At 40.3% G+C, this 27,906-nt stretch overlaps 1 pseudogene; it reads right to left on the bottom strand.

Moving 5' to 3' along the window:
• LOC132638228 (uncharacterized protein At1g32220, chloroplastic-like) lies at positions 1 to 27,871 on the bottom strand (annotated as a pseudogene).
• Between the last annotated feature and the right edge of the window lie 35 nt (positions 27,872 to 27,906).

The raw sequence follows: 27,906 nt of genomic DNA, 5'->3' as shown, positions 1-27,906 counted from the left end.
TAGCATAAGCCAGAGATTTTACATATTCTACATAAACACTTCTGTTACAAGACGTATATCATTTTTCTTTTAAATGTAAACCTCTTACACCTTAGCTCCTTTTGCTGCTTCTTTGATTTGGTCAATGGTGAAAATGCCAAAACAATCATCATCCTTAACAGCATTTATCACTGAATAGGCAAGATCGTCCACGCTAACTGGAGGGGCTAGAACTAAGTCGGATGCTGGAAGCGAATTCAATGGCTTAGTGAAGCTTTCTGTTGCACTTAATAATTTCTCAAGAGGTTCTCCAATCAAATCTAGAGGGATCTCAAAGCCGTTAACCTTCCTCTTCCCATATATAAATGAAGGTCTAAGAACAACACCTGTTAAATTTTAGTGAGAAATGCAAGTATGTAAGCAACAAAAACTTATGGCTGCACTAGTTTAGGCTTAGCAACAAGCTTTTTTTTTCTTTTTCCTTTTTTGGTCAGTAGTTTGGGGTCAGCAACTAGTAGCAGTTGACATCACATAATAACCTTGTTATATGGCACATAGGTTTAATCCACACGTTCAAGTTCTTACATGCTTTGAGATACTTGCATGCATGGTGCTGTTGTACTCAATAATTTCAAAGAAGTACACTAGGTTTATGCAAGTTAGAACAATTGTTAGAACCGTAAGCTGTTAGTAGAATTTGCAGGAATTCAATAAAATTCGAGTAATCTGTGCCAATACAGGAGTTATTCAGAGATAACTCGAGTTGATCAGCTATAGAAATGAAAGAGAGAAAATGGAATAGAAGTAGAATAGCATTTGTGTATTGTATTTTCATAGATGATTCCCATGTAGTGTATTACAATGCTTTATAGAGAATGAATTATTAATCTCAACTGAATCCAAGTCATAACACTAACTAGCTTCTAACAACTTGGTCTAACTAACTAGTGTAACAGTAATTAACTTTCCTGCCAATAGCTAAATCAACTAACTACCAACTAACTTTTGGAATTCCACTGTAACTAGCTCATTTCCAACTGCTGATACTAATTCATGTATCAGTATAGTACTCCCCTCATCAAGAGATCCTTGACCTCAAGGATCAAATTCAGGGACCCTTGTCTTGAGACTGTTGAAAAATTCCCAAGTAGCATAGTCTGCAGATAATCCGTGCCATTTAACAAGCACCTGAGCCACAACTTTGTTCCCATGCTTGACCATCTTCCTTTGTAAGATAGCTTCAGGTTGAGGGCAATTAGGATCAGCAATATCAACAGAAGGTGGAATAGAAATTTGAGCAGGTACTGCATAACACTTCTTAAGCAGGGACACATGAACTGTAAGGTGAATCTTGACTGTTGTTGGTAACAAGAGAGTATAAGCCACTTGACCAACTCTTTTAGTAACATGAAATGGACCATAGAACTTAGCAGCAAGTTTATGGTAAGGGTGTGTAGCAATAGACACCTGCCTATATGGTTGAACCTTGAAATAAACCCAATCACCAACTTCAAAGTTTCTGTCACTTCTATGAGAATCAACTTGTCGTTTCATTCTCAACTGAGCCCTCATTAAATGATGCTTCATTAACTGCAACTTGAATTCTCTATTCAACAAGATATTATCCACTTTAGCTGAATCAGACTCACCAGGAAGGTATGGCAAGTGTAGAGGGGGAGGTCTACCATACAAAGCTTCATATGGTGTGGTCTGTATAGCACTATGAAATGATGTATTGTACCAGTACTCAGCCATAGGAAGACAGTCAAACCAATCACTAGCACTCTCATTACATGAGCATCTAAGATAGGTCGCTAAGCACCTATTCAAGACCTCAGTTTGTCCATCATACTGAGGATGGTAAGCTGTAGAAGTATTTAATTAGACTCCTTGTAAGGCAAACAACTCTTGCCAAAAAGAACTTAGGAAAATAGCATCTCTGTCACTAGTAATAACATCAGGAAAACCATGTAGTTTGACAATATTATCTAGAAATGCCTTGGCTACTGTTTGAGCAGAATATGAGTGTTTGAGAGGCTACTGTTTGAGCAGAATATGGGTGTTTGAGAGGTATGAAATGACCATACTTACTCAACCTGTCCACAACTACTAAAATAACCTCATGACTTTTGGACTTACGCAACCCATCAATGAAATGCATGCTAATTTGAGACCAAACTACATTAGGAATAGGCAATGGTTGTAATAAACCTGGATGAGCTGCAAGATCAGCTTTGTTTCTTTGGCAGATGTCACACTCTTGTACAAACACTTTGACATTTTTCCTTATGCCCTTCCAGTAAAACAAGGTAAGAACCCTTTTCAATGTTGCCTCTACACCTGAGTGACCACCTTGAGGAGTGCAATGCCATAGTGAAATGATGGAAAACCTCAGTTATGGTACTCTACCAACCACCAGTTTACCTTTCCTTCTCAGCTAATTCTGCACCCATGAGAAGTGAGTAGGACCCTGACCAGCCTGTAATTGTGCAACAATGGCCTTTAAATCAGCATTTGTTTCCCAACTGTGAGAAATCTCATCCATTAGCTGAGAGCTAGTTGTTGAAACTACAAGGGTGAGTAACTCAGCACTAGTTACCCTTGACAAAGCATCAACAACCTTATTCTCAACCCTTTTTTGTACTCAATAACATAATCAAAAGGCATGAACTTAGTTAACCACATAAGTTGGGAGTTTGTGTGTAACTTTTGCTCCATGAAGAACTTCAGAGCCTTCTGATCAGTGTTTATGATGAATCTCTGGCCAAGCTAATATTGAGACCATTTGGAAACTACATGAACAATTATCAGTAATTATCTATCATAAACAGACATTGCAACATGTCTATTAGATAAAGTCTTACTAATGAATGCAATAGGGTGCCCTTCCTGTATCAATAGAGCCTTTATACCAAATCCACTAGCATCAGTCTCCAATACAAAAGTTTTATTAGCATCAGGTATGGCCAGAACAGGAGCCCTAGTAAGTGCTTCTTTCAACTTCTCAAATGTAGATTTAGCAAGAGTAGACCATTTAAAACTATCCTTCTTTAAAAGATCAGTTAATGGTTTGCTGATAATCCCAAATCCTTGAATAAATCTCCTGTAGTACCCAGATAGACCAATAAAGCCTCTCAGTTTCTTGATAGTAGAAGGTAAGGGCCACTTCTGAACAACACTAAGCTTCTGAGAATCAGTAGAAACTCCATCTTTTGTGATAAAATGGCCCAAGTATTCAAACCTTGCTACTCCAAAGAAACATTTACTCTCTTTGGCTAGAAGTTGATGTTTCTTCATCTCAACAAAAACACTTTTAAGATGTAACAAATGATCCTCTACTGTTTTACTGTAAATGAGTATATCATCAAAAAATACAAGCACTGATTTCCTCAAAAACTTCTGAAAAACAGTATTCATCAAGCCTTGAAAAGTAGCTGGTGCATTAGATAAACCAAAAGGCATTACTAAGTACTTAGAATGGCCTGAATGAGTTCTGAATGCAGTTTTGGGAATGTCCTCTTCAGCCATCCTTAGTTGGTGATAACCGGCCCTTAAGTCAATTTTTGAAAAGATTGTAGAACCTCCAAGTTCATCTAGTAGATCTTCTACAATGGGGATAGGGAATTTATTCTGAACAGTGTGCTTGTTAAGATCCCTATAGTCTACACACAATCTCCAAGTCCCATCAATCTTACCAACTAAGACCACTGGTGATGCAAAGGGGCTGCAGCTTGGTTGAACAATACCTTGTTCCAACATTTGTTGCACCAAATTCTCAATAATGTCCTTTTGATATCTATAAGGTCTCTTGTTTATAGGCTTAGTACCATTATGCAACACAATTCTATGGTCAAATACTCCTCTAGATGGTGGCAGTTGAGTTGGTTTTGCAAATAATTCCCTAAATTCCTGGATGACTACCAAGATTCTACGGTCTGTATTTGCCTCTTATTTAGTCTCCAAAGCATACAATTCAGTACACATGGTAGGGACTACTTGAATCATGCATAGCTGAGACCGATTACCTGAATGTTTCTCCAATTTGCCAGCATTAGCAGAAGTGATTTGCTTCTCTGCACCTCTGAGTAAATGCTTCTTCCCTTTGTACCAAAACTCCATAGTTAACTTGTTGAAATTCATCTTGATATCACCCAAAGTTAACAACCATTGGACCCCTAACGCAACTCCACAAGACCCCAATGGTAATAGTAAGAAATCAGCAGCAAATTCAGCTATTTGCAGCAACCATGTGACATGGCACACCTTATCCACTCTGATCATATTACCATTTGTTGCAGTAACCATTTGAGGTGTAGTTGACTTGGTAGCACATCCTAGAGTTTTTACTAGCTTAGGATCCACGAAATTATGTGAACTGCCAGTGTCAACTAAAATGTTCAGAGGTTTCTTGGAGTGATAACCTGTCACTCTAAGGGTCCTGAACCCTAGTGACCCATTCAATGCATGAACATAAATCTCCATCTGTTCTAAAGGTTGATTCACTTCTACCATCTCCATTCCTACATCACCCATCAATTCCTCTTCTTGTTGAGTGTGTTCTTCCTCCAATTCCTCTACTTCTAGTAAGTAAAGTTGTTTCAAGTTTTTACACTTATGGCCTGGAGCATATTATTCTGGACAAAAATAACATAGGCCTTGTGCTCTCTTATCATTCATTTCTTCTATGCTAAGCCTCCTTCTGGTGAACTCTTTATTGATTACAGAACTTTCAATTGCAGGTGTTGACAACAAAGTTTTACTTTGGAATTTCAGATCACTAGTTCTCTTATAATTAGGTCTAGAATTTGCTGTTGGATATGGAAATTGTTTATAGAACTTAGCTTGAGCAGTTAAGAATGCTTCTTGCATCCTAGCAGTTTTGTACAACTGGGATAAGGTGGTTGGATTTGTCAATTTCATAGCAAGGTTTAGTTCATCTTTAAGGCCTCCAATAAAGCAACTAATTGCATTTTCTTGAGAGAGATTTACCCTAGTCAATTTACTTTCAAAAATTGCTTGGTAATCTTTCACAGAACCAGTTTGCTTAATTTTCTTAATTTCTTTCATTGGGTCATCATAATCAGCCCCAAACCTTTCTACTAGTGCCATAACATACTCATTCCAGGTGGGAGGAGAAGAGTATTGCTTGTACCTCATAAATGACTGATGCCACTGTATTGCTTCAGCCTCCATGTGAATTGCAGCCAATCCCACTCTTTTGTCCATAGCAATGTTGTCAAAATCAAAGAATTGATCAACTTTGAACAACCAAGACTTCAGATCTTCCCCATTGAATTTAGGAAAATCCAACTTTGAATACCTGGATATTCCTGGGTAATTTTGGTAATTCATAGCTGATTTCTCCCTAACTTCTTGTTCATTTACTGGTCTCTCTCTTGAGTTCCTTTCTCTTGAAGTTCCCACTCCATTAATCACAGGTAAATCATCACTCCTAGTTCCTTCTATGTGTTCCTTCAATTGAGAAACAATTTGATCCAATATTTTCAAGGATGCCATTTCTCCATTAAGAGTACCAATTTCTGCCATCAGTTTCTGCAACATTTCCCTCACATCTCCACCTTCTAAGGCAGACTCAGTGGGGATTATATTTCCATTTGATCTCGTTCCCTTAGCCATTTATGCCGAGAATCTAACTACTCTGATACCAATGTTAGTAGAATTGCAGGAATTCAATATAATTCGAGTAATTTTGTGCCAATATAGGAGTTATTCAGAGATAACTCGAGTTGATCATCTATAGAAATGAAAGAGAGAAAATGGAATAGAAGTAGAATAACATTTGTGTATTGTATTTTCATAGATGATTCCCATGTAGTGTATTACAATGCTTTATAGAGAATGAATTACTAATCTCAACTGAATCTAAGTCATAACCGACTAACTAGCTTCTAACAACTTGCTCTAACTAACTAGTGTAACAGTAACTAACTTTCCCGCCAATGGCTAATTCAACTAACTACCAACTAACTTTTGGAATTCCATGTAACTAACTCATTTCCAACTGCTAATACTAATTTATGTATCATAAGCTTCAGACTGCCCCGGTGCCACCAGAAAGAAGTAAACATATTATGGAGTACCTGAGTTAGGGAATTTGGAACAGACTTCCGATTCTACTTTTTTTTCCCTGTGAAGTAGCCTGATTGAAGAAGGAATGATGGTAGATTGTAATCATGCACAGAAATCAATATGAACTTAGGAATCCCTGCAAGAATAACAAGAGATATAATGTAGTTTACATTGAACAACTATAAATCCAAGACTTGTCATGAGTAGTTATGGAGAAGGATAATATGAAGTGCAAAAATACTAGTTAAATCTGCCATAAGAGTTGCTCCTAAACACATAAAAGCAGTACCTTACTGTTAATTGCAAACCGATCTTGCAAATTATGCACGCAAAATGAGGTGTAAGACGAAGTGACAAAACTATGAGTACAGAGATGATAATAACCCCATCGCAAACCCTATGGTTAGGGGACTTTTTACCTTGAGATGACTATTTTCACATTCACCCTAAGTACCTAACTACATATAAAAGGGGGGGGGGGGGGGGGGTGTGGGATCCACTAACAAGTATTGCGCTTGTCATAAATAAATGACGCGTCACATTCAAGGAGAGTTTTCACGGTGCATGTTATTTGCAGATGACATTGTAGACACGCAAAGCAGTGTTAACGCGAGGTTGGAGGTTTAGAGACAGATCCTGGAGTCAAAATGTTTCAGGTTGAGCAGGATTAAGACAGAGTACTTGGAGTGCAAGTTCAGTGATGTGATACATGTAGCGGACGAGGACGTGCGGCTTGATACTCAGGTCATCCCTAAGAGAGAAAGTTTCCATTACCTGGGATCGATCATCCAAGGCAATAGTGAGATTTATGACGATGTCACACATCGTATTAGAGCGGGATGGATGAAATGGAAGCTCGCATCAAATGTGTTATGTGATAAGAATGTGCCGCCTAGACTTAAGGGAAAGTTCTACAAAGTGGTGGTTAGACCGACTAATTTGTATGGGACGGAGTGTTGACCAGTTAAGAAAGCTCATGTCCAGAAGATGAAGGTAGCATAGATGTGTATGCTGAGATGGATGTGCGGGCATACTAGGAGAGATATGATTCGAAATGAAGTGATTTGGGACAAGGTGGGTGTGGCCTCCATGGTAGACAAGATGCGGGAAGAAAGGTTGATATTGTTCGGTCATGTGCAGAGGAGATGCGCGGATGCGCCAATGAGGAGGTAAGAGAGGCTAACAGTGGTGGGCCTAAGGAGGGGAGGGGTAGGACAAAGAAGCCCTGGGGAGAGGTGATTCGACAGGATATGTGTCACGCCCCGAACCTGGGCCTGGACGTAACACGGCACCCGGTGCCTGACTGCATGTGACCGAGCGAACCAACTGGCTGGCTGAATCAACATGTGATACCAAAACATATCTAATTTATAAAATAAAACTAACACATGCTGATTAACTAAAAGTCTGACTGAAATATCATAATGCGGAAATACTTAGACAATCTGAACATATTTGAAAGATGCCAACGTGGCTACACCAAAACAACTGGACGACTGAGTATAACTGTCTACAAGGATAACATAACAAATATCTGACTGTCTGAACTGTGTCTATGAAGCCTCAAAGAGTACTGAATAATAAAATTGTCTATAAACTGAATTAACTAGATAGCTGACAACGCCCCGAAGGAATTTGGGGCTCACCAGTAGCTGATATGTGCACTCCTAAATAGTTGAGTCGTCAACCTGTATATCATTGCGATGCAGGCCCCCAAGCAATAAAAAGGGACATCAGTACATTTGAATTGTACTAGCATGTAAAGCAACTGAAGCAATAAAATACTGGAACTGAAACTGAAACTGATAACTGTAACTGTAATAGCAAGGAAGTAGAGATATGAATACTCCCTGCTCTGTATCTGAATCATCTGTATTATCTGTGTTTGTATATGTGGGGCCTCGGCCCAATAATAAATGCACGTTATGGCCTCGGTCTAGTAGTGTGTTAGTCAATGGCCTCGGCCATGTATACGTATACACAAGACTGTGTTGTGCCCTCGGGAAAAATCACATATGTATAATTATGGTTAATTAATAAGGACTGAGACCATAACAACAATGAATAATGCTGAACTGAAATAGACATGCTGGACTGAATTGAAAACACTGACTGTTTCTGAGCATACTGAATTTCTAGACCGAGACTCATGTGGTAACAATACATAAGTCTATAAAGATTACGTGCTGAGTTCATGATATTCAAATTGACAACCATGAACGAATTCTGTAACTGCAACCCTAGAAGATAACAATTCTACAACATATCATGAAACTAGGGCTAAACTGTACTTTGAGTCAAATTACTGACAAGTATGAAGAATGAGGCATAGGGAGAATCATGAACATTCCCTAACGTAGATAGTTAGCCTCACATACCTTAATTCCAGCCTTTGAGCGTAATACAATGTTCGTCAACCCTTTCAACATTGATCTATATCAATACAAGTCAAAGGGATTCTATATTAGCAATAATATTCATGCTTTGGTCATCTAAGCATTTTATCAAACACTTAGTGGGCATAAAGCTCCACAATCTCCATTAATGGTGTTTCTTCACCCAATTCCCATTCTATTACTTCTAGGTGATTCTAGAATCTCAATTAGGTGTAATTAACATCATTCTCCATCACCCATATGATTATAACAATCTCAAGTCAACAATCCAAAATCCTACTATAGTTCGTGTAATTCTCTTTACTAAACCCATTTACTATTCTCTCAAGAACTCATCAATTCACTATTATGAATGATTAGAGTGTAGAAGCATTACCTTTTGGACGTTCAATCCTCTTGAATACGAGTTCTAGGGTTTCTACGCCCAACAATAATGTTCCACTCACAACTCTATTGATTAGAAGGGTTTACTCAAGTTAGAAAGAGATTAGAGACTTGAATTCAATCTAGAATCATGATAAAACTTACCTTGGAGGGTTCTTGAGGCTTGGAACGTGTTCCCTATGACTTTAGGGTGATTTTTCGTGACTAGGGGTGTTAGGGAAATAAACCCCAAGCTTAAATATAACTTAAAACGCGAAATCCCGACTTTTTGACCCGAACCCGACCTGTTACGCGATGGGTCCGAGATGCGGGGCCATTGCGAGATATTCTGCAGCTCAATAATCAGACTTGAGTGATCGTCCCGCGATGCGGGCCATCGCACGCGCCCTCACGCGCTTCGAGAAGCGACGGGTGTCGGTTCCGCACAGTGTTCGGTAAAATGGACATAACTTCTTGTACACAGCTCTGTTTGGGCTCCACAATATACCGTTGGAAATATATTTCAAAGGGCTACAACTTTCATGTTTTAAGTTTCCTCAAATTCCCAACGGATTTTCACGAAATGTGACTGGAAGGCAGACGTATCGAAAACTTAGCCGATTCTATAGAATTTTAAGTGCCTTACTATTAGCCATATTTAGACGATCATATCTCCTTGCTCCGACCTCTGATTGGACTGGTCCTTATATCATTATAAAGGTATTTCTACGTACTACAACTTTCATTAAGGGTACTTTCCCAAATTCCCAACTAATCAAGGAGTTATCGCTGCCCGAAGTAGGCCTATCAACCATTTTCGCAAAACGTTCAAACCTTCAGTTTTTTTTTCCACTAAAACTCTAATGATATGAGTCTAAACTTAGTTCCAAGATACGGGGTGTTACAATATGGCGCAGCTTCAGCTTACCAAGGACATGACCCTCCATAGGAGAGTTTGGAGATCAAGTATCAAGGTAGAGGGCTAGTAGGTGGCCGCGAGGATTTCTTTTCCGTACTAGGAGTATTATAATCTTTGTTCATTCGCTTATTTTTTAGGTCTCTACTACAACTTGATTGTTTCTTTCACTTTATTTATCTTATTATATGTTGTTATTACAACAACATACCCAGTGTCATCCCACAAGTGGGGTCTGCGGAGGGTAGGATGTACGCATACCTTACCTCTACCTTTTGCGGGGTAGAGAGGTTGTTTCTAAATAGACCCTCGGCTCAAAAGAAACGTAGTCAATATGTTGGCACCTTCTCTTGAGCTGAGGGTCTATCGGAAACAACCTCCTTACTTTCCCAAGGTAGGGGTAAGGTCTGCGTACACTCTACCCTTCCCAGACCCCACTTGGTGTGATTATACTGGGTATGTTGTTGTTGCTTTCCTATAAGAAGCCGGAACAATGTCCTTCTGTCAGTCCATACCACCCAATACCAGAGTAATCAACATCGAGTTGCTTCTCAAAGGGAGGATCAATCAAAGTAAAATAGCTTTTGAGGTAGTATTTTCTACAAGAATTTGTTTTTTTGTCGGGAAGAGCACCAAAGTAGGCAAATTAATTATGAAACACTCATATACCCAATCTAAAAGTACCAAAGAAACTCAAAAACCCAAAATTTACCAACTTATCCTTTCTCTGTAATACCGGCAGACCCAAAAAATACATAATTGACATCATAACAAATCCCTACAACAACAACAAAAAACCCTATTTCCTTTTTTTATTTTAACATCCGTATTTTTGCGACACTCACGTTGCCCACTTTTTTTTCTGGGCCGCCGCATTGATGTGCGGTTATATAAGAATAGACAAGATTTGAAATGTTCACATTCTTCAGAAAATGCAAAAGGCACACAACAGATAAAATGAGAGGTCCTTTGGTTTGATCTGTGTATGTATACCTCCAAATACATTGCTTATAGGTATGAAACATAATCATTAGAGGTACTAAAAGAGGATCAAGTAGACCTAAAATAACATGAAAAATGTTGTCTCAAAAGACATACAATCTCTCGAAATCTACGCAGGCTTAGTGAAAAAAAAAAGAACAAGATGGAAACAAAATATCCATGTAGACGAAGATACAAACTAGTTGGGATTAATACTTAGTTGTGTTGGTAAATTTACATTAGGTCCAACTTTTGTTGGGAGTCCTTTTAATTTTTGTAGGTATTTGTACGTCCGTACATAACGTAGAGAACCTCTGTTTTTATTTTATTTTATTTTTAAGTAACAGTGGTGTCCGAGACAGCTTGCACGTACCTCGACTAAATCGACAGGATACCTGCCACCTCCCACCAGCAACAAGTATCATGTAACTTTGTCCACCAAGGCTAGAAAAGATAGGAAGAAATCACCTAGTGTTTTATCTCTGCTGGGAATTGAACCTGAGAACCTCTGTTTTATACAATCCCAACAACAACAACAACATACCCAGTATATTCTCACAAGTGGAGTCTGGAGAGGGTAGGATGTACGCAGACCTTACCCTTACCTTTGTAGGGTAGGGAGGGTTTTAGACAATCCCAAATTATTGAATATTGGAATGAAACAGATCCAAGTGAGGCAAAATAGATTCTGAAGTTTTATATAGCCAATCTAGCTAATCCCAACTGGGCAGTTGGGATAGAGGAGGTCTTTTGTCAAATCAGAAGGAGAGATGGAGGGTTGTCCCTGCATGTATAAGGTGGACTGTAATGACTAGTGCAAACAGAAGATATTTTTGATGTTTTGTACAATATGTAAATAATAATATAGGAAGGCGCTTTTTTGCTATAATATGTAATTGTTTGGTTGGGGGACTATACTTTTATGGTATAGTGTACCTGTGGATATACAGAATGTAACCATTATCAAAAAAAGAATAGTCAATCCCAACTAGTTTGAGATAAAGGCGTAGTAATAGTTGTTTGATAGGTAAGGTAAGTTTTATTGATAAACAGACCAACACCAAACCAGCGCAAGAAAAATGCAAAATATATATAATAGCATTTGCTTCATGCATATTGTTATATCCCGTATTTTTGAACCTCGGAGCATCTGCTGGGGTGGGGCCCACATACCGAGATTTTTTTTGGAACATCTGAAATGTCATATGAATCACATATGTAAAGTTAAACACAACTCATGAAGTACCTTTGGACCAAATCAAAGTGGAAACCCTCCAAACGAATATTTTTTAAGAAAACGTTTTCGGGTGACCTGACTTTGGGGGGCAAAAACTGTATTGTAAGTTTGGAATTTCGAAAATACCTTGAAATATAAGTTGTAGATAATTGAATTAGCTTTCCATCCATAGGTCGTGGGTTCCCAGGTGACGTCGGTACAAGGAGATATGAACGTTTTAAGGTCGAAAGGTCAGTGGGCTAGGCCCAACTCGGGACCAACCGAGTTGGCCCAAAAAAATGAAAAAAACAATTCAGGCCCAAGTGAGGAGCCATTCGGCCATGGTCCATAAAAAGGATCCAAGCCCATGGAATTAAGTCATGTGGTCAATGAATAAAAGACCACTTAATCATCCAAATTCCATAGAACTTTCAAGAGAAAGAATAGGAGGAAAAACAAGAGAAAAACAAGAACAAAAAGAGGGCATTTCGGGTTTGGCCATAGAAAAATCACCCCTCAAAATCTTGCCTCTAAAATTATTTTCTTGTTGAATTCCTACTAAATTAAGTGTCCTCTACAACTTGGTGTAATTGTTTTGGAAGAAGGAGCACTTATTTCTTCAAGTTGACAACTTGTTCAAGTGAAGAAGTTTGTAGAAAAAGGTAAGAATCAATTCCTTTTTCTTATGTTATAAAGGTTTGTTTATGTTGTGGTATGTGGAAATGAGTAGAAATTATGGAAATAAGGAAGTTTGCAAAGTGGGTATGTATATATATATGTAGCCATGGGTGTATATATGTTGTATACATATATGAGTTGAATTTTATGTTGCATTCTAGTTGTGGTTATGATGGAAATTATATTGGGAATGAAAGTTGAATGAATTTTGGTTGAAGTTGGAATGTAGATGATTATGTCACTTTAGAATAATTTTGTGATATTATGGAAATGAAGTTGTTAAGATGTGAATTATGATTATGGTTGATGAATTTGGAAGTTGAAAACTTGTTATGAAGTTGTATGCCAAAGATTTGATGTTTTGCATAAGTTATGATTTTGGCGGAAGATTGTATATCATGTATATCGAGTGTATATCTTAAGGAAAACGATATGAAATGTTTCTAGAACTATATGGTGATGATCATGATGGTTGTTGAATATGAAATTATTGATCTTAGTTGAAAGTTGGGTTGAATTGAAGATTATGTCAACTTGTGAGAAAAATGACTAGTTGAAGGATATTTGTGTTTTTAATGTTCATTGTTGATATTGTTGTTGTCGTTTGGGTTGTTGTTGATGATTTATAGCCGAGTTGAATTCTCGGGGTGTCATATGTATAAGGGAAGTGCTGCCGAAATTTCGGTAGCCAAATATGCTTAAAGTTGAAATAATGGCAGTAATAATTCACAATTGGTAAACTTGACCAATTGCAGTTTTTCGACGAAACGGGAAGTGAGTTTGGAAAGGCTTAAGGAGCGCGAAAGGTATGTAAAGCAACCCCAATTCTTCCCTTGGCATGCCCCTAGTGTGTTAGGGTCGGATCCGGGCCTCGAAGGACCTCTTGGCCCTCGGAATCCGCAAGACAAAATTTCAGTTTTTCCTTCAGTAGAATTGAACCATTTTGATACGCTTTTTCTGAAATTATGCAATTTTGCTCTAAATTATTCAGAAAATCATAGAATGTTTGTATAACCTTTTTAGGTGATACTATATGCTTAGAGGGCACAATTCGAGCCCGCCGCCTTGTTTGTCCCAAGGCGGGCCCGCTATTTACGGTTTTGCCCCTAATGTGTTAAAGCTTCCTTTTTAAGCGATTTTTGAAAGAAATGTTTTAATTACCCTACTAATCGCTTAACGAATATTATTTTAAATATTCTGTTAAATATTATAAATTATTTTGACACTCGGAATGACTTCGGGAAAGTTATACTTCTGTAATTTATTATGATATCCGAAATACATTTATTATGATTCCGTCCGACCCCATTGGATTTGTTTGTCTTTGATACGCTTCATCGAGTCTTGAAAACATTTATTATATTTTTAAATTGCATTAGTCTCTCACTACTCCATTCGTGGATGTCCCAATGTTTCCCACACTGAGCCCGGGCCAGGATATGTTGTCAAGCGTAATTCTCTGCATTGTACGCCGCGTCCCGATGTGAGGGGGCAGGTATACGCGTACATGGGTCTGTGGAGTATGATGTGCCATGTCCGCCTATTCTGATCTGATCTGTTATGGCCATTTTGATATGATATTATATGATACGGGGCCACGCCCCTTTTCTGATTCCTCTGTATTGTGGCACCAGTGTCGGGAGGGTGACCACGTTCTGTCTGCCGAGTCCCGTGGCAGGGATCGGATATGATATGACATATGTTTCTGTACACATTCTGTCTGATTTGGAAATATGCATTTGACACTCTGGATTTTGTACCCATTTTCTGTAATCATTATGATTTGACTTCTGTGATTCCGCTTTACATATTCAGTACATATTTCGTACTGACCCCCTTTCTTCGGGGGCTGCGTTTTCATGCCGCGCAGGTACAGACGACAGGTTTGCTGATCCGCACGTTTAGGATCCCATTTCTGCTATTTTGGGGCGCTCTCTTCTACAGAGCCCATCTTTTGGTACAGTCTGTCACTGCTATCTGGATATGTACTTTGTTCAGGGTATGACGGGGCCCTGTCCCGTCTTATGATTATGATATGTTCTGTAGAGGTCTGTGGATACATCTGTGTGGGTTCTGTACATATGTTTGGGATATTCTGTTCTGTGATGGCCTTATCGGCCTATGTGTGCCAAGTCTGCTTTTCTGCTAAATTCTGTAGCGACCACTAATATTATTATTATATTATTATTCTGTTAATATGCTAATTTGGGGTATCGGGTACGTATAGGTGCCCAGCTCGGGCACTGGTCGCGGCCCACGGGGTTGGGTCGTGACAAAAGTGGTATCAGAGCGGTTCGTCCTCGGAATGTCCACAGACCGTGTCTAGTAGAGTCTTGTTTATCGGTGTGTTGTGCACCACACCTATAAACAGGAGGCTACAGGGCATTTAGGATACTACCCTTCTTTCTGTCTTAGATCGTGCGATAGAGCTGTGTTATCAGGATGACCCCTTCCTAACGAGTGGCTATATTTGCAGATATGCCTCCAAAAAAGGCGACAGCGGCCCAAAAGGCCAAGTCAGTTGCCGTAGGAGAGACTAGCCGGGTCCAGAGGACTACCAGGGCCCAGGAATATATTGCTCCGGAGACTTTGCCCCAGACAGAGGGTTCTTCTACACCGCCACTCGTGGAGGAGATTGGGGCAGCCGTAGCTGCAGATCGGGGGACGACTCCACTGCCAGCTCCCGCAGTTCCAGTACCTGAGCCTCCAGCTCCACGACCAGGCACTGAGGATCGGTCTATGAGGGAGGCAGTCCAGTTGCTGACTAGACTTGTGGCAGGGCAGGTTCAGGGGCATGGACTGGGAGGTGACCGGGCAGTCAGGCGTGATAGTTCGAGAGCCCGTGAGTTTTTGACTTGTAACCCTCCAGAGTTCTTCGGGACAAAGCCCGAGGAGGATCCTGAGGAGTTTATTAGGAAGATGCGACGCACTCTAGATTTGATTAATGCTTCCGAGACAGAGTCAGTCGCGTTAGCTTCGTACCGGTTATATGATGTGGCGGCAAACTGGTACGAGTCATGGGGTCTATCCAGGGGGGACGGCACTCCTCCAGCAGTTTGGGGCGATTTTTCTCAGGCATTTCTTGGACACTTTCTGCCCCCAGAGTTGCGACGAGCCAGATCTGATAGATTCTTATTATTGAGGCAGAAGGGCCGCAGTATTCGGGACTATAGTTTGGAGTTTGATTCCTTGGCCCGATATGCACCTACTGTGGTGGCTACTATGGCGGACCGGATGCATAGATATATTATGGGGCTGGATCGGTATTTTGTTGATAGCTGCTTAGTATTGGCTGCTCAGCCCGGTATGGACATTGCCCGTATCCAGGCCCATGCCCAGGGCATGGAGGATCGGGGCAGAGGAGGACACCAACCTGACAGGGGCCAGGATCGGAGACAGCCCAAGAGGGCCAGGTCATCTGGAGACTTTCGGGGCAGACAGCCCCAACAGCCGCAGCAGCCTAGCAGATTTTCATCTCAGCCGGCGCAGAGCGCGCCTCCCCAGCCTGCAGGTCGCAGATTCGATAGCCCAGGGTATTCAGGAGCAGGCAAGAGCTCCAGGGCTTCAGGTTCGCGGACAGATAGGGGTTCTGGTCAGATGAGGCCACCCAGGGTTCAGTGTTCTTTTTGCGGCAGATACCATACGGGAGAGTGCTACAGAGCCACCGGTGCATGCTTTTCTTGTGGCCGTCAGGGCCATTCTGTGAGAGATTGCCCGTATAAGGGTAGTTCGGGTGGTGCAGCGCAGCCTACCGGATCAGCCGCTGGGTCTTCATCTTCGTCAGTGGCTATGCGCCCTACGGGGCAGGGTATTTCGGCACCAGCGGGTCGCGGCAGAGGCCGTGGTGGAGCTTCTGGTATTAGCGGTCCTTCGAACCGCATTTATGCTTTGGCCAGTCGCCAGGATTAGGAGGCATCTCCTAATGTCGTCACAGGTACTTTATTGGTCTTCTCTCGATCTGTGTATGCACTAATTGATCCAGGTTCGACCTTATCATATATTTCACCCCTTGTTGCCGGTAAAATTGGTATTATGTCTGAACCTATAGAGCCATTTGAGGTAGCCACGCCGATAGGGGATTTTGTTGTAGCGAAACAGGTTTATAAAGACTGTTCTGTGATCGTTTGTGACCGTGACACTAAGGCAGATCTGGTAGAGTTAGATATGACTGAATTTGATGTTATTATGGGTATGGATTGGCTAGCTTCCTGTTACGCTAATGTTGACTGCCAGAATAAGGTAGTTCGCTTCCAGTTTCCCGGGGAGCCAGTTATAAATTGGGCTGGTAATACAGCATCGCCAAAAGGTAAGTTTATTTCATACCTTAAGGCAAAGAAAATGATCAGAAAGGGTTATATCTATCATCTGGTTCGGGTGCAAGACTTGGACGCCGAGACGCCGACACTTCAGTCAGTCCCCGTGATTAATGAGTTTCCAGATGTTTTTCCCGACGAGCTTCCAGGTCTTCCTCCAGAGCGGGAGATAGACTTCTCTATTGACTTACTCCCAGACACTCAGCCTATCTCTATTCCTCCGTATAGAATGGCGCCTGCAGAGTTAAAGGAGTTGAAGGAGCAGCTGAAAGATTTGTTGGATAAGGGCTTCATCAGACCCAGTACTTCGCCTTGGGGAGCCCCGGTATTATTTGTGCGTAAGAAAGACGGGTCGCTGCGTATGTGTATTGATTATCGGCAGCTGAATAAGGTAACTATAAAGAATAAATACCCCCTCCCCAGGATTGATGATTTGTTTGATCAGCTGCAGGGCGCTAAGTGTTTTTCGAAGATAGATCTTCGATCCGGTTACCACCAGGTGCGAGTACGAGAGGCCGATATCCCTAAGACAGCTTTCCGGACCCGATATGGGCATTACGAGTTCAGGGTTATGTCTTTTGGGCTTACTAATTCCCCCGCAGTATTCATGGATTTGATGAACCGGGTATTCAGGCCATTCTTGGATATGTTTGTAATTGTATTCATTGATGATATCCTGGTTTATTCCCGGTCTGAGGCGGAGCACGCAGATCATCTGAGATCGGTATTAGGGGTACTCCGGCATCAGAAATTATATGCGAAATTTTCTAAGTGTGAATTCTGGCTGTCTTCAGTGGCTTTCTTGGGGCATGTTATTGCAGCTGATGGTGTCCGGGTGGACACACAGAAGATTGAGGCCGTGAAGAATTGGCCCAGACCTACGACGCCCACAGAGGTACGCAGTTTCCTGGGGTTAGCAGGCTATTACAGGAGATTTATGGAGAAGTTTGCTTCGATTTCAGCGCCTTTGACAAGGCTGACTCAGAAGGGAGCTAAGTTCCTGTGGTCTGACGCTTGTGAACGGAGTTTCCAATTGCTGAAGGAGAAGCTGACTACAGCCCCAGTTCTGACTCTTCCAGAGGGACCGGACGGGTATGTTATTTATTGTGACGCTTCTGGCATGGGGTTGGGCTGTGTATTGATGCAGCATGGCAGAGTTATAGCGTATGCTTCCCGGCAGCTCAAGCAGCATGAGAAGAATTATCCTACCCACGATCTGGAGCTCGCAGCGGTAATTCATGCTCTGAAGATATGGAGACACTATTTATATGGCGTTCATGTGGATATCTATACTGATCATAAGAGTCTCCAGTATATTTTCAGGCAGAGAGAGCTTAATTTGCGACAGCGGAGGTGGCTGGAGCTTCTGAAAGATTATGACGTGGATATTCTGTATCATCCGGGTAAGGCTAATGTTGTTGCCGATGCGCTTAGTCGGAAGTCTATGGGCAGTTTGGCCGATTTACAGCCAGACAGGAGAGAGATAGCCCGTGATATTCAACAGTTGGCTAGTCTCGGGGTTCGTCTGGCCGATTCTGGAGATACACGGATTTCTGTTCGAGGGGTTTCTGAGTCATCCCTCAGGGACGATATTAAGCGGCGTCAATACGAAGATCCTGTCTTAGCTCAGTACAGGGACACAGCCTATGATAAGGAGAGGACTTCGTTCGAGTTTTCACCGGACGGTACTTTGTCATACAGAGACAGGTTGTGTGTACCTGATATTGCAGGCCTTCGACAGCAGGTTATGAGCGAGGCACATTATGCTCGCTATTCGGTCCATCCTGGGTCTACGAAGATGTACCATGATCTCCGATGCTTATACTGGTGGGACGGCATGAAGCGGGATATTGCAGAGTTCGTCGCCCAGTGCCCTAATTGTCAGCAGGTCAAGATTGAGCATCAGAAGCCGGGTGGACTGTTGCAGGAGATGGAAATCCCGACTTGGAAGTGGGAGGTTATTAATATGGACTTCATTACAGGTTTGCCTCGCACTCCACGGAAGTATGATTCCATCTGGGTCGTCGTTGATAGGCTGACGAAATCAGCCCATTTTCTTCCCGTCAGGACTACCTATTCCGCCGAGGATTATGCCAGGCTCTATATTAAGGAGATTGTGAAGCTCCACGGGGTTCCTATATCTATTATTTCTGACAGAGGCGCCCAGTTTACGGCGCATTTCTGGAGATCTTTTCAGGAGGGACTAGGGACTCAGGTGAGTCTGAGCACCGCATTTCATCCTCAGAGCGACGGGCAGGCCGAGCGCACTATACAGACGCTGGGGGATATGTTGCGGGCCTGCGTTATTGATTTCAGAGGCAGCTGGGATGATCACCTGCCGTTGATTGAGTTTGCATATAATAACAGTTACCATTCCAGCATCCAGATGGCTCCGTACGAGGCTCTATATGGCAGGAAATGCAGATCGCCGATTGGCTGGTTTGATATTGGCGAGTCAGAGTTGATTGGCCCAGATATGGTCCAGCAGGCCGTGGACAAGGTAAAACTTATTCGGGAGCGACTGTTGGCAGCCCAAAGCCGACAGAAGTCATACGCGGATAAACGGCGTCGACCGTTGGAGTTTCAGGTAGGCGATTGGGTATTCCTGAAGGTATCGCCTATGAAAGGCGTGATGCGGTTCGGCAGAAAGGGTAAGCTCAGTCCGCGTTACATTGGGCCTTATCAGATTGTTCGAAAAACTGGAAATGTCGCCTATGAGCTAGATTTGCCATCTGATTTGGAAGCGGTACATCCGGTATTTCATGTCTCTATGCTTCGTAAATGCGTCGGTGACCCTTCTAGAATATTTCCTGCTGATGATATTCAGGTGACGGAGCAACTATCGTACGAGGAGCAGCCCGTATCTATTTTGGATCGTCAGGTAAGGAGGCTTCGGAATAAAGATGTAGCCTCTGTTAAGGTACTGTGGCGGAACGATAATAGGGAGGAAATGACATGGGAGGCCGAGACAGCTTGCACGTACCTCGACTAAATCGACAGGATACCTGCCACCTCCCACCAGCAACAAGTATCATGTAACTTTGTCCACCAAGGCTAGAAAAGATAGGAAGAAATCACCTAGTGTTTTATCTCTGCTGGGAATTGAACCTGAGAACCTCTGTTTTATACAATCCCAACAACAACAACAACATACCCAGTATATTCTCACAAGTGGAGTCTGGAGAGGGTAGGATGTACGCAGACCTTACCCTTACCTTTGTAGGGTAGGGAGGGTTTTAGACAATCCCAAATTATTGAATATTGGAATGAAACAGATCCAAGTGAGGCAAAATAGATTCTGAAGTTTTATATAGCCAATCTAGCTAATCCCAACTGGGCAGTTGGGATAGAGGAGGTCTTTTGTCAAATCAGAAGGAGAGATGGAGGGTTGTCCCTGCATGTATAAGGTGGACTGTAATGACTAGTGCAAACAGAAGATATTTTTGATGTTTTGTACAATATGTAAATAATAATATAGGAAGGCGCTTTTTTGCTATAATATGTAATTGTTTGGTTGGGGGACTATACTTTTATGGTATAGTGTACCTGTGGATATACAGAATGTAACCATTATCAAAAAAAGAATAGTCAATCCCAACTAGTTTGAGATAAAGGCGTAGTAATAGTTGTTTGATAGGTAAGGTAAGTTTTATTGATAAACAGACCAACACCAAACCAGCGCAAGAAAAATGCAAAATATATATAATAGCATTTGCTTCATGCATATTGTTATATCCCGTATTTTTGAACCTCGGAGCATCTGCTGGGGTGGGGCCCACATACCGAGATTTTTTTTGGAACATCTGAAATGTCATATGAATCACATATGTAAAGTTAAACACAACTCATGAAGTACCTTTGGACCAAATCAAAGTGGAAACCCTCCAAACGAATATTTTTTAAGAAAACGTTTTCGGGTGACCTGACTTTGGGGGGCAAAAACTGTATTGTAAGTTTGGAATTTCGAAAATACCTTGAAATATAAGTTGTAGATAATTGAATTAGCTTTCCATCCATAGGTCGTGGGTTCCCAGGTGACGTCGGTACAAGGAGATATGAACGTTTTAAGGTCGAAAGGTCAGTGGGCTAGGCCCAACTCGGGACCAACCGAGTTGGCCCAAAAAAATGAAAAAAACAATTCAGGCCCAAGTGAGGAGCCATTCGGCCATGGTCCATAAAAAGGATCCAAGCCCATGGAATTAAGTCATGTGGTCAATGAATAAAAGACCACTTAATCATCCAAATTCCATAGAACTTTCAAGAGAAAGAATAGGAGGAAAAACAAGAGAAAAACAAGAACAAAAAGAGGGCATTTCGGGTTTGGCCATAGAAAAATCACCCCTCAAAATCTTGCCTCTAAAATTATTTTCTTGTTGAATTCCTACTAAATTAAGTGTCCTCTACAACTTGGTGTAATTGTTTTGGAAGAAGGAGCACTTATTTCTTCAAGTTGACAACTTGTTCAAGTGAAGAAGTTTGTAGAAAAAGGTAAGAATCAATTCCTTTTTCTTATGTTATAAAGGTTTGTTTATGTTGTGGTATGTGGAAATGAGTAGAAATTATGGAAATAAGGAAGTTTGCAAAGTGGGTATGTATATATATATGTAGCCATGGGTGTATATATGTTGTATACATATATGAGTTGAATTTTATGTTGCATTCTAGTTGTGGTTATGATGGAAATTATATTGGGAATGAAAGTTGAATGAATTTTGGTTGAAGTTGGAATGTAGATGATTATGTCACTTTAGAATAATTTTGTGATATTATGGAAATGAAGTTGTTAAGATGTGAATTATGATTATGGTTGATGAATTTGGAAGTTGAAAACTTGTTATGAAGTTGTATGCCAAAGATTTGATGTTTTGCATAAGTTATGATTTTGGCGGAAGATTGTATATCATGTATATCGAGTGTATATCTTAAGGAAAACGATATGAAATGTTTCTAGAACTATATGGTGATGATCATGATGGTTGTTGAATATGAAATTATTGATCTTAGTTGAAAGTTGGGTTGAATTGAAGATTATGTCAACTTGTGAGAAAAATGACTAGTTGAAGGATATTTGTGTTTTTAATGTTCATTGTTGATATTGTTGTTGTCGTTTGGGTTGTTGTTGATGATTTATAGCCGAGTTGAATTCTCGGGGTGTCATATGTATAAGGGAAGTGCTGCCGAAATTTCGGTAGCCAAATATGCTTAAAGTTGAAATAATGGCAGTAATAATTCACAATTGGTAAACTTGACCAATTGCAGTTTTTCGACGAAACGGGAAGTGAGTTTGGAAAGGCTTAAGGAGCGCGAAAGGTATGTAAAGCAACCCCAATTCTTCCCTTGGCATGCCCCTAGTGTGTTAGGGTCGGATCCGGGCCTCGAAGGACCTCTTGGCCCTCGGAATCCGCAAGACAAAATTTCAGTTTTTCCTTCAGTAGAATTGAACCATTTTGATACGCTTTTTCTGAAATTATGCAATTTTGCTCTAAATTATTCAGAAAATCATAGAATGTTTGTATAACCTTTTTAGGTGATACTATATGCTTAGAGGGCACAATTCGAGCCCGCCGCCTTGTTTGTCCCAAGGCGGGCCCGCTATTTACGGTTTTGCCCCTAATGTGTTAAAGCTTCCTTTTTAAGCGATTTTTGAAAGAAATGTTTTAATTACCCTACTAATCGCTTAACGAATATTATTTTAAATATTCTGTTAAATATTATAAATTATTTTGACACTCGGAATGACTTCGGGAAAGTTATACTTCTGTAATTTATTATGATATCCGAAATACATTTATTATGATTCCGTCCGACCCCATTGGATTTGTTTGTCTTTGATACGCTTCATCGAGTCTTGAAAACATTTATTATATTTTTAAATTGCATTAGTCTCTCACTACTCCATTCGTGGATGTCCCAATGTTTCCCACACTGAGCCCGGGCCAGGATATGTTGTCAAGCGTAATTCTCTGCATTGTTCGCCGCGTCCCGATGTGAGGGGGCAGGTATACGCGTACATGGGTCTGTGGAGTATGATGTGCCATGTCCGCCTATTCTGATCTGATCTGTTATGGCCATTTTGATATGATATTATATGATACGGGGCCACGCCCCTTTTCTGATTCCTCTGTATTGTGGCACCAGTGTCGGGAGGGTGACCACGTTCTGTCTGCCGAGTCCCGTGGCAGGGATCGGATATGATATGACATATGTTTCTGTACACATTCTGTCTGATTTGGAAATATGCATTTGACACTCTGGATTTTGTACCCATTTTCTGTAATCATTATGATTTGACTTCTGTGATTCCGCTTTACATATTCAGTACATATTTCGTACTGACCCCCTTTCTTCGGGGGCTGCGTTTTCATGCCGCGCAGGTACAGACGACAGGTTTGCTGATCCGCACGTTTAGGATCCCATTTCTGCTATTTTGGGGCGCTCTCTTCTACAGAGCCCATCTTTTGGTACAGTCTGTCACTGCTATCTGGATATGTACTTTGTTCAGGGTATGACGGGGCCCTGTCCCGTCTTATGATTATGATATGTTCTGTAGAGGTCTGTGGATACATCTGTGTGGGTTCTGTACATATGTTTGGGATATTCTGTTCTGTGATGGCCTTATCGGCCTATGTGTGCCAAGTCTGCTTTTCTGCTAAATTCTGTAGCGACCACTAATATTATTATTATATTATTATTCTGTTAATATGCTAATTTGGGGTATCGGGTACGTATAGGTGCCCAGCTCGGGCACTGGTCGCGGCCCACGGGGTTGGGTCGTGACACATATCCTACAATTTAGACCAAAAAGCTAGCGAACTCAAGCATTTTATTTCAATCTGTAGATGGCTTCAGCTTTTCCTTCGGCTGGTAAATGTCAATAAGGAAGAAGCAACATGAGCGGAATTTTCTGCTCTTCAATGCTTAAACAACGAGATAATATTTTTAGCATCAATTTTCTCTAGCAACATATATCTTTAGCTCTGAGCTAAAGGAAATAGTGGAGTCACTTCATCAAAAAAAAATAGTGGAGTCAGCAATGCCTGACCTTCATCACAGGGTTGCATGCCTTATCTGATTCATTAGATATTTTGCTACAATTTTTCATCACTTTGAGAATAAAAAGACAAAGCTTATCTTTATACTTTTAAAGGTCTCTTCATCTTTACAGATTTCTTCATATAAATAAAACAAAATCTACTGACCATAATCTTTAGCAACATTGACAGCTAAAATATTAGCTTCACCATTGATCCTCTGCATTTGCTCGTCAGAACCAAGACCTCCCAAAGTTGAAACAACTGCAGTAGCCCCAGCAAGTACTTCATCCCAGTTTGTGTAGAAAACATCTCCTACAGGATATAAAGATCAGATGAGTAATTTGGATTGGGGTAGAAAACTATTTCATTGACATGCAAGAAAAAGATTTTAGCCAGAAGTCGTTGGGATCCCATTTAAAAAAATATGTAAAGTAAGGTAGTTTTAACTGGGATCCTCTTAGGAACAAAATGCAATACCTGGAAATGTAAGTCTCGGTTGTCGAGGTGTCTATATTAGCTATAACATCTACTGAATTACGGTAATACCAAACTTCAAGTGGATATGACTTCAAGAGGAGAGAGAGGGAAGGGGACACTGCAACAGTGTTTTTTTTTACAGGAATTCCATAACAACCAGACTAGGCAAAACAATCAAGTACTTCTAGATTCTTGGAACTTCTTTGCTCTTGTTTGGTCCAGGGGTCAGATTGTTTGAAGGAACTTCGGAACTTGGTTCTTTTGTAAATTTCACCTATGGGTCGGCAAAGATTGAATTCCAGTTTTGGACAACGTGAGCTTTGACTTTTAGGCTAAAAAGCATTGTTCTATTCTTTTTTCTGCCATCACTAGTTAATCCTCTATGTCCAAATTGAAGTTCAGGATTCGACCATAGCATGAATAATAGACTATTAGACTTGGTCTTATAAATGGTGGCAAAATAAAACTCTGCTCGCCATTCATCTTTAAGGGTAAATCAAGTTTTTTCTAGTGACTAGAATTTTCAAGTGACAAGTTACTTTTTAGTAAGGTTGCTTGATTATCCTTCAGGTCCTCTTATCTGTGGGGTAGGGAATAGGAAGGGGAAGAATCTATTCATTCATCAATATTATTGTTATCTACTCTAATGGAACTCATCAGAGGAAAGGCTTTTCACCGATGTGACATTTTCACTTGATTTCATTGTCAACCTACTTAAGGGTATGATGAAGAAGTGAACCTGCCTGTCATCCAAGTGACTTGATCTAACCATGAGCCTGTGTAACAGGTACGCCCCGACCTGTGTAGGAAATACTAAAAATTTAGAACCCATAATTGGTAAAAATAAAATAAAAGGATAGAGCAATTGTATGGTTCTTTATCGATCAACAGAAAATGTTTTAAAGAGTCAATTTAGAAATTGAAATCCCTATTGAACTGCTTAGTCAGATATTACAAACACCTGCTCAAACTTATGACCTCTATACCCTTTGATACTGCAGCCTTGCATATTGCAGAGCCAATAAAGTCGTTGCCTCCTATAACTACAATCTGTTGAAAAACAAAAAGAGTGAATTACAACTAATTGCTGAAATTGAGACAGTTGTAAATGGATTTTGATCTAAAAAGAAGATGCTTAAGTCATGAAGTAATACTTGTTCACTCTTCACATCTGCTTCAACATCAATTGCACCTGAGTTAGTATTCTCTCTAATAGCTTCAGCATAACTGCTTCTGATACCAAATCTGCAACAACTAAAAAGAAGAGAAACATCGCGAACATATCAGGCTAGATATCTGATCAGCCAAAAGAAAATCTCAACAGTTAAAAACACAGGAAATGTGAGGAAATCGCAAGTACAGAGAACCTTAATCCAGTTCTCAGAAAACTAGCTTAGACTTCAAAGAGTATAGTTTTTTTGTGCAGGTGTACATGTCTCGCTTGTGCTGTGGAAAAAAAATAAAAAACATCAATCATGCCTAACAAGGAACTACACATTCAAAAAACTCATGCTGAACATGATATGCCACCATTTTGCTATGCTAAGTAATTAACAATCTGAATGATCACTCTTTTATTTCCACATTTACTGACGATATTAAGTCTTAGTTTGCTTTGTATTATTATTTTTTAAATCTGTAATTCTAACGGTATTATTTGCATTTTTCAACTTTGTTAAAATTTAGAAAACCAACTCCACATATGTGAATTTCATTTTTTGAAATAGAACTCCACATATGCGAGTCTTGCAAAGCCTCAAAACCGGATAAAGAAAGAAGGTTATTGTATGTTGGACGACCAGCCAAAAAGTAGTAACTATGTTGAATCGTCTTAAATGAAATGGACCTTAGCAGGGCAAAATGACTATCCCGAACTAATTTGAGATTGAATGATAGTTTGGTTCAGTGATTGATTGATTTGGAACAACAAGGTCATATACATTTTATGTGGATCATTTATAACTGATCAAATGGTAAATGTTTTCAGTAAGATATCTTAAAGTAAATAAATGATGTGAAATTTGAGAAGCCTGCCTATCTAACTCTATAAGAAACTAAATTACTACTATTAGGTTAGGGGTTGACTAGTACTTCCTTTCTCTTTTCCTGAAGCAGTTTGATTTTCGTTTTTAGTCATATTATTATTCAATCAGCAAGCTCTTTTTAACAAATCAAACTATCAAAGAGTAAACTTCAGCATATGTTAAACCAAGTGTCTCGCCTTGGGGATACACATCATCATATGTTGCCCCATTTATTGCTAAGGAATTCGGAGTAGAGTCAGAAAATTTGCTTGAACCATTTTATGTATCTACACCAGTTGGAGAGTCAGTTGTGGCTAGACGTATCTATAGGGGTTGTCCGGTTAAGTTATATCATCGAAACACCATAGCCGACTTAGTGGAGTTGGAAATGGTAGACTTTGATGTAATCATGGGTATGGACTGGTTGTCATCATGTTATGCTACAGTAGGCTGTAAAACCAAAGTTGTAAGCTTCCAAGTTCCCAACGAACCAGTCCTAAAATAGAAGGGTGATGCAGTTGTGCCCATGAATAGGTTTATCTCCTATCTCAAAGCCAAAAAGCTGATTTCCAAAGGGTGTATTTATCATCTAGTCCGAGTTAGAGATGCAGATGCTGAGGTATCGACTCTTCCAGTTATGAATGAATTTCCAGAAGATCTTTCCAGAGTCCCTATCAGGAGAGAAGGAGAATGAATTTGGAATGGACGTACTTCCCGAGGGTCTTTCGGAAACAACCTTGGTAAGGTCTGCGTACACTCTACCCTCCCAAGACCCCATATTATGGGAATTTACTGGGTATGTTGTTGTTGTACTTCCTGACACTAAGCCAAAATCTATACCGCCGTATAGAATGGCTCCAACAGAGTTGAAGGAGTTAATAGCTCAGTTGAATAATCTCTCAAATATCCTTGTATTCCTTCAAGAACTTTTGTTTTACTTTTCCTAATTTCAGGAAAATGTAAATTTGATTATTAATACTTTATATAGTACTCGCTATTTAATGCTAGGGGTAGTGTTGAAAGAAAATACTAAGTAATAAATTTCTCCTGATTTGCTAAAATGGAGTAAGTAAAAAGAAAAATATATTTTTAATATAAAGGCCAAGTAAAATGAAAGGCTATAAAAATCATAAATAAAAGATCAATTCTAAATAAAGGAATACTAACCGAGAGCTAGAGCTTTGGGAATGAGTGTAACTGCGGAAAGTAGGAAACAAAGCTCTACTACTAAGAGAAATGGGAGGTGTAACTTTGCAAATGGCACATATGTTTGAGAAAGACGCCATTGTAATGTTATCTCTTCCAACAAATGAGATTGAGAAGAATTTGTCTATCACTGAAATAATTGAAAAGCAAAGCCAATACTTGAACTTCACCAAAATGCCTTTCCCAAACTTGGTCCCTGTTTTGCTACATTTTGTAATGAATCGGAGAAATAA

Source organism: Lycium barbarum, chromosome 4 (assembly GCF_019175385.1).
Source record: "Lycium barbarum isolate Lr01 chromosome 4, ASM1917538v2, whole genome shotgun sequence".
In the NCBI taxonomy this organism is placed as follows: domain Eukaryota; kingdom Viridiplantae; phylum Streptophyta; class Magnoliopsida; order Solanales; family Solanaceae; genus Lycium; species Lycium barbarum.
This window is presented reverse-complemented; position numbering and strand designations above follow the sequence as displayed.